The sequence below is a fragment of the Perca fluviatilis genome, chromosome 17 (assembly GCF_010015445.1).
Source record: "Perca fluviatilis chromosome 17, GENO_Pfluv_1.0, whole genome shotgun sequence".
Taxonomy (NCBI): Eukaryota; Metazoa; Chordata; class Actinopteri; order Perciformes; family Percidae; genus Perca; species Perca fluviatilis.
The window spans coordinates 34,513,607-34,522,318 of record NC_053128.1 but is presented as its reverse complement, the minus strand read 5'-3'; the positions used below and the strand labels follow the sequence as shown (position 1 = coordinate 34,522,318).

Sequence of the window (8,712 nt, the reverse complement as noted above, 5' to 3'; positions counted from 1 at the left end):
ACTATACTATGACTTTATTAGACTTTTTTCGACATACTATACTATTAGTTTTTTAAACTTTTTTCGACATACTATACTATGACTTTATTAGACTTTTTTCGACATACTATACTATGACTTTATTAGACTTTTTTCAACATACTATACTATGACTTTATTAGACTTTTTTCGACATACTATACTATTAGTTTTTTAAACTTTTTTCGACATACTATACTATGACTTTATTAGACTTTTTTCGACATACTATACTATGACTTTTTAAGACTTTTTTCGACATACTATACTATGACTTTTTAAGACTTTTTTCAACATACTATACTATGACTTTATTAGACTTTTTTTGACATACTATACTATGACTTTTTTCGACATACTATACTATGACTTTTATAGACTTTTTTCGACATACTATACTATGACTTTATTAGACTTTTTTCGACATACTATACTATGACTATTAGACTTTTTTCGACATACTATACTATGACTTTTATAGACTTTTTTCGACATACTATACTCTGACTTTTATAGACTTTCTTCGACATACTATACTATGACTTTATTAGACTTTTTTCGACATACTATACTATGACTTTATTAGACTTTTTTCGACATACTATACTATGACTTTATTAGACTTTTTTCAACATACTATACTATGACTTTTTAAGACTTTTTTCAACATACTATACTATGACTTTTATAGACTTTCTTCGACATACTATACTATGACTTTATTAGACTTTTTTCGACATACTATACTATGACTTTATTAGACTTTTTTTGACATACTATACTATGACTTTTTAAGACTTTTTTCGACATACTATACTCTGACTTTTATAGACTTTCTTCGACATACTATACTATGACTTTATTAGACTTTTTTCGACATACTGTACTATGACTTTTATAGACTTTCTTCGACATACTATACTATGACTTTATTAGACTTTTTTCGACATACTATACTATGACTTTATTAGACTTTTTTTGACATACTATACTATGACTTTTCCCCCCCAGAAGCTTTTTTTTTACCTGGGTCTAACATTGGGCGAGTTAGCGTACAGTAGCGTTAGCCGCTGAATAGCTTAGCGCAGGGGCTAATGGACCCACGTTTGTATCTCGTAAGTTACCCCACTAATAATGCCCGAAATGATACCAAAGGTCTACACTAGTACAAATAGGTTATGCTCTCATAAAACGATGGATTGGAAAGTTTGTAAGTACACCAGAAGTTTATGAACGCTTGCCTGCTCTCTTCTGCTCTCTGCTGCTGCTGCTACCTGCAGTTAGACGAGTGCTTAGGGCCGTCTACAAATTACTACACCGAAAAGAGATACAACAAAAATATTTATTAATTTAATGATTAAATAAGGTAATGTCTCCAAACTTACTTCAATTATTACTTGTCTCTTGCTAGTTATACTACAGCACTTACTTTAAAAAATAAGTTAAATTAAAAAATATTTTTGTTGCATCTCTTTTCGGTGTTGTAATTTGTAGACGGCCCTAAGCACTCGTCTCACAGCAGCAACAACAACAGCAGAGAGCAGAAGCCAGCAGGCAAGTGTTATTTACATAAACTTCTGGTGTACTTACAAACTTTACAATCCATAATTTTATGAGTGCATAACCTATTTGTACTAGTATAGACCTTTGGTATCATTTCAGACATTATTAGGGGAGTCATTTAAGAGATACAAACGTGGGTCCATTAGCCCCTGCGCTAAGCTATTTAGCGGCTAATGCTACTCTACGCTAACTCGCCCAATGTTAGACCCAGGTGAAAAAAGCTTCTGGGGGGGTGTTTGGCTCGAGGTCATGGTGCAAAGGACCCTAGGGTAAATTACTCCGAACCATCACTTTAAGGTGCAAAAATTAATAGTTAGTTATATCATTTAAGCTTTTTAATTGTTCAGGAATGTAAAATTTACAATTTAGATTCTTATCTACATCAATACAGTGTTTTACATCCTCTCCATCATAATTCAAGTCATTGAAGGCCATATGGGAAAAAAGTATCATATTTAAGATGATTGACCAAAAAGTTTGCTGGGATCACATAAAAATAAAATATACACATAAACCCATCCATACATACACGCATGCTAACATGAATAACACCCGCCTATTATCAATAGAAAGTAAATTTAAATGTACTCCCTCTTTCATTCGCTCTACACCCACCACATGTTGAGAGCTTGTAAAGAAAATAAAAGAAAAAAAAGAAAAAAACAGTAATGTAATAATCTTAAAATATATAACTGTAAATACAATATGTAAATATAACATATATTGAGGGAAGAGTAAATGAACTCGGGAAAAGTAACACATCAAAGTTACAGAAAAATAGAATAAGAAAAGAGAAAAAAAAAAGGTTAACCAAGGCAGTGTGTTAGTCTGGTTAGAACGCTAACCAGTCAGGTACAACCATGCAACACATGCTTGGAGAATAACGTTAGTCTAACGGACAGACGCTATATATTCTTTTGCTTCTGCAACCGATGCGAGACCTTTCCTACCTCCTTCCTTAGGTTTAATGGTAAGCCTGGCAGGAAACAGCAGGGCTGGCTTAAGTCCGAGTTTATACAGTTCAGTCATTACCTCACGGTACTGATGTCGTTGATCCAAAACCTCCGGAGCATAGTCCTCATAGATGAAGATCAAATTGTCCCGGTACTTCAACTTTCCTCTCATGGATCGTGCTTCGCGGATTATTTTATCCTCGACCTGAAATTTGTGAAGGTGGATGATGACCGGTCTCGGCCTCGGCTGCTGGTCCAGTTGTGGTTTCCTAGCGTAAGTCCGGTGAGCTCTGTCACACTCTGGCGGAGAGTCCAGAATCCCATCCCGAAAACCTCAAACAGCATTGCCGAAAAGAAGGTAGTTGGATTATGTCCCTCCATTGATTCCGGTAAGCCAAGCACTCTGATATTGTTGCGCCGGCAACAGGATTCCAAATCAATAACTTTACCAACTAGTTTAGCATTGCTATCAGTTAGCTTAGCACATGTTGTTTCCAGAGCTACTAGGCGTTCGTCCTGCAGGTTAGCATTTATTTCAAGCTCCCTGATCTTCACAGCATGATCAGACACCGTAGTTTGTATGCATTCAAGCTTTTTCTCGAGTTTCACCATGGTGGCATTTAAGTCAGCAGTGAGGGTTTTCCGGTTCTCCTCTAATAAGGTAGCTATGGACGCCAATGTCAAGACTTCTCCGTCGTCTGGGCTTGTAGCTCCCTGATCAATTCTGCCTTTTGCAGCTTTTGGAGGCATGATTTAGCACGAGGGTGCAGTTTCTTCCGTTTTGAGTAAAGTTATAGTAGAGGTACTTGGTTAAAGAAGTTAAAGCAACATAAGTTGTGGGAGCATGGCTCAGCGTGTCTCAACGTGTCCGTATAGCTACGTCATCACTCAATGCCAGATACAGACGAGTGAGACGGAGAAAGGGAGAGAAACAGACGAGTGAGACGGAGAAAGGGAGAGAAACAGACGAGTGAGACGGAGCGAAAACAGACGAGTGAGGAAGAAAAAGAGTAACAGAGAAAAATAAGGAACAAATGGCACTCTCCAAAAAAAGAAAAGTGGACAGTGAAAACAGAGCACTAAACCAGTGTGTCTCATATGTGCAGAAACTGTGGCACTTATTAAAAGTGCCAATGTAAAATTATGAGAATTATGAGACAAAACATAAAAGTTTTGAACAAAAATACCCACTCAAATCTGAATTGAGGTCACAAAACTAAGTAGTCTCAGAGCCCAGTATGACCAGTCCACCAGGATCCTGAGCCACACATTCACTGCCCAACAACGTGGTCCTCAGTGTTCCCTCAGTGTTTCTTGGATTTTGGGTAAACACAAAAAGCCATTTACAGATGGAGGGGTTGTCAAAGAATGCATGAGTGCAGTAGCTGAAACACTACTTGAGGGAAAAGAAAAAAATGAGCTTTGTGATAAAATAAAGCAAATTCCCATGTCAGCATCATCTGCCACAAAGAAAAGTGAAATATGAACTCAGGATGTGCTAACCCAGCTAGATGAAGCCATGCATAAAGCACCATGTGTAGGCTTAGCTGTGGATGAGTCCACTGACATATGGGACAATGCTCAGCTGTTAGTGTATGCCAGGTTTTTCAACACAGACCAGAAAACATTCTGTGAAGACATGTTAGGTGTCACTCCCCTTCAGACCAGTACAAGAGGAGAGGATATCTACCTGGCCATTAAGGAGATGGTAACAAAAAGAGGAATAGAGCCAAAACAAGTGGTTTCAATAACCACAGATGGAGCCCCTTCTATGATAGGGAAAGAAAAAGGAGCTGTAGCAACACTGAAAGGGGACAATCCTGAGCTTTTATCTTACCATTGCATCATTCATCAATCTGTCCTCTGTGCCTCCCTGTCAGATGAGCATGCTGAGGTGATGAATACAATGATGAAAATGATCAATTTTTTTCAGGGCATCCTCTTCCTACCAGCATCGCATGCTTAGGGAATTCTTAAGAGAAGTTGATGCCAATGCTGATGATCTTTTGCTGCACAACAATGTGAGATGGCTCAGCAAAGGCAGGGTGCTAGGGCGCTTTGGGTCCATCAGGAGGAAATTAGCATTTTTTTGGCAGAGCTAAGCAGTCAGAAGGCAACACAGTTTTCTCTCTTTTTAGAAAATGAGAAATGGATGGATAACGTGGCCTTTTTGGTTGATATCACATCACATCTGAATGAACTGAATTTGATGCTACAGGGAAAGGACAATTCTATTGGTGAACTGATGACAGCTGTTCGATATAGAACATGTTCTATATCTATGTGTTCGCTCCTTTCAGAGGAAACTTGAAGTGTTCAAGGAAGACCTGCAGGGAGACTTTGTACACTTCCCAGCAGTGCAGGGATAGGTTCAGGGACAGAGAGATTGGTCTTCTTTTGTTGATTTTATTGATAAGCTGATTGTAAACTTCAGCAACTGTTTTGACAGCTTCAGCTTTGGAGAGCAGCTCACCATGTTCATTCAGAACCCGTTTCTGATCACAGATGTCAGCGGGTTCTCAAAGGAAGTCCCACAGCACTTTAAATGGGTAAATGCTGGGTCTCTCCAGATGCAGTTGGTTGATCTCCAAGCAGATGTGGCTCTGAAAGAGCAGTTTGTAAGAACTGACCCTTCCACTTTCTGGCTCCAAATGGTCCCTGAGACTGCAGTAAAAGTACTAATAGCACATTGATGACATGTTACTGCCTTCCCAGGTCTGGGGAAAGTAGCCCTATACATCTTGACCATGTTTGGCTCCACATACAACTGCGAGGAAGCTTTCTCAACAATGAACATAATTATAACTAAATATTGTTCCAGGCTCACCAATGAGCACCTTCACATGTGTATGAGAATGGCCCTGACTCAATTCAAGCCCAGGTTTAAAATCCGGGCAAGACAGGCTAAAGCTCAATTGTCTCACTGAGCAAAAACATGGTGGAGTGGGATATGAGGGGAAGAAAGTGATACTCTAAAACTGTACAATTGTTAATATCTGTTGAGATTTATTATTTGTAAAATTGGTTGAGACTGTTGAGTCAAGATGTGAAACAGAAAAGGGGGATATTCAAACTTTTCCTCCCTTTATATTATTTTTCCGAAGTTAAGCACTTTTTTTGAAAATGCACAATTTTTCACATTTTATTTATTTTCTAGAGATGCACCGATTGACCGACCGGTGACCGGAATCGGCCGATTTTCCCGTGCTCGGCCATGACCGGCGACCGGCCTGTCAGTCTGACATATGGCGATTTTATGCCGGTTAAATTCACTCGGGCGCCGCATGATTAACATTGCATTAAAACGCTTTCCAGGTTAGTGGGGATGCATACTGCTCAGAACATTAAAAACTTAGTAATCTTCCCCCAGCGATTAGTTTTGTTGCTAAACTGTAAAATGATTGGTGATGTTTGTTTTCAGGTAACGTTACAGTTGACGTTCAAACACGCCTGCGTGTGTGTTTTGAGAAATATCTTTATACTGCAAGGCTATATTTATTATATTAAGTTGGATATTGGATGTGAGAAGAAGGAAATGGTTCTAACATTGTACTTTAGAGGTTTGTGGATTTCCCACACTAGGAGTCATTTATATAGTTCTATTTTATAGTGATCCATTATCTGGTCAAAAAGTGTTTTATGTTCTGTGCAAAATGTTCTATTAATGAAAAGATAGAAAATAAATATTTGCGTGTGCTGGTTGGAAAAAATGAAATCGGAGTCGGCTAAAATCGTTATCGGCTGGCCTAACTCAAATAAATTGTTGATGATATTGTAATAATGTAAAGATGAAGGTGATCAATCATAGCTGATGTTCAGGATTTGTTCACGTTGACCCAACACAGTTTCTAAAGAAGAGGCTGGAAACTCTCCACATATCACACACACTAGATTAGTTATGGAAGGATTATATATGAACCATGTTACATATTTATTAACTCTCCACATATCACACACACTAGATTAGTTATGGAAGGATTATATATGAACCATGTTACATATTTATTATCTCTCCACATATCACACACACTAGATTAGTTATGAAGGATTATATATGAACCATGTTACATATTTATTAACTCTCCACATATCACACACACTAGATTAGTTATGAAGGGTTATATATGAACCATGTTACATATTTATTATCTCTCCACATATCACACACACTAGATTAGTTATGAAGGATTATATATGAACCATGTTACATATTTATTAACTCTCCACATATCACACACACTAGATTAGTTATGAAGGATTATATATGAACCGTGTTACATATTTATTAACTCTCCACATATCACACACACTAGATTAGTTATGGAAGGATTATATATGAACCATGTTACATATTTATTAACTCTCCACATATCACAAACACTAATAGGATTAGTTATGAAGGATTATATATGAACCATGTTACATATTTATTAACCTCCACATATCACACACACTAGATTAGTTATGAAGGATTATATATGAACCATGTTACATATTTATTAACTCTCCACATATCACACACACTAGATTAGTTTAGGAGGATTATATATGAACCATGTTACATATTTATTAACTCTCTGTCTCTTTACTTTCTATTTTCATAGCTGTGAATAATGTTCTCTGGAGACTTTATTGTAGCTTTCTTCAGGTTATGAATTGCTTTTTGCTTGTCAGAACTTCCTGTTGTCTTATGTTTATATTTTTAAATGTTTTCTCCTTCTTTTAAGGAGTCATGTAAGACCTCATGAATTTATCTTTGCAGGATGATTATAATTAACGCTAGCTTCCTCTCTCTGCAATGAACCAGGATCACATGGTGCAGAGAACCCTGACCACAAAGAAGATTCCATGCCACCGTGTAACTCAGGTTCAACCAGGGTGTCTCCAGTACCACCCACAGGATCACCCAACAACGGGTCCAATCAACCCAACAACTGATCAACCACCATCACAAAAGACCGTCAACATATATATATATATATATATATATATATATATATATATATATATATATATATATATATATATATATATATATATATATATATATATATATATATATATATATATATATATATATATATATACATAACATATATATATATAAACATATATATATATATATACATACACACATATACATACATATATACATACATATATATATATATATATATATATATATATATATATATATATATATATATATATATATATACATATATACATAAATACATATATACATATATACATATAATACATATATATATATATATACATATATATATATATATATATATATATACAACACATATAAACACATATATACACATATACATATATATATACATATATATCATATATATATACATACATATATATATATATATATATATATATGATATGCAATAAATACATATAATTAAACAATATAATATATAATAATATATATATAAATAATATATATATATATATATATATAATATATTAATATAAAAAAAATAATAAATAATAGATAAGATATAGAGAGAATAGAGAGAGAGAGAGAGGTGTTCCCTGAGAAGCAGCTGCTTCAAAATTAGCTCCTGATTTATTTCCTTTTTTTGTTACTTTTTAGTTTTCGAAAATGAGACAAACTCCCAAATATCTAGACTGAAAACTCAACTACACCTTGAGGAAGAAAAGAAACATCAGGAGGAGGAAAAAAAACACAAAGAAAAACAAGAAAATACTTTCTGAACAACTGAAAGAAACCCCCGACTGTCTACTGCCCCATCAGGATGAACAAGATAACACCTCAGATCTAGACCCCTGTTCCTACAGAGAGAGTGACTAGTAACTCTGCTGACATTTTGAAGTATTTTATGTTATTACTTTAAAACTAACCCCTAACCCTAACCCTTTTTTTAAGAAATATTTTGAGCTGAAGTTAAACTCTAACCGAGGAGCTAGCATATTAGCTAGCTAGCAAGCAGAGTAGGTCAGCCAACAGCAGCAGAACATAGCAACCGTTGCTAAGCTCAGAATGACCCAACCAGTCAGGCCTGAGATAATTCCCTACCCACCAGGGGCCATAAGTGATGAATCATTAATAAAATGTTTTTGGAGTCTGTTGAACTTTCTGCTCAACTTTCTTCAATAAACATGTATTTCTCTTTTTTATGTTAATATCATCAGC

The 8,712-nt window shown here is 35.6% G+C and overlaps 1 long non-coding RNA gene across 1 annotated transcript in view; it reads left to right on the top strand.

Annotated features, from left to right (window-relative positions):
• The window catches only part of LOC120545333, a 9,861-nt gene extending 2,481 nt beyond the window's left edge, over positions 1–7,380 (top strand). Inside the window, exon 3 of the long non-coding RNA XR_005636657.1 lies at positions 7,342–7,380. This is a non-coding gene — a long non-coding RNA (uncharacterized LOC120545333). The remainder of the gene's footprint in view (positions 1–7,341) is intronic.
• The last annotated feature ends 1,332 nt before the right edge of the window (positions 7,381–8,712 follow it).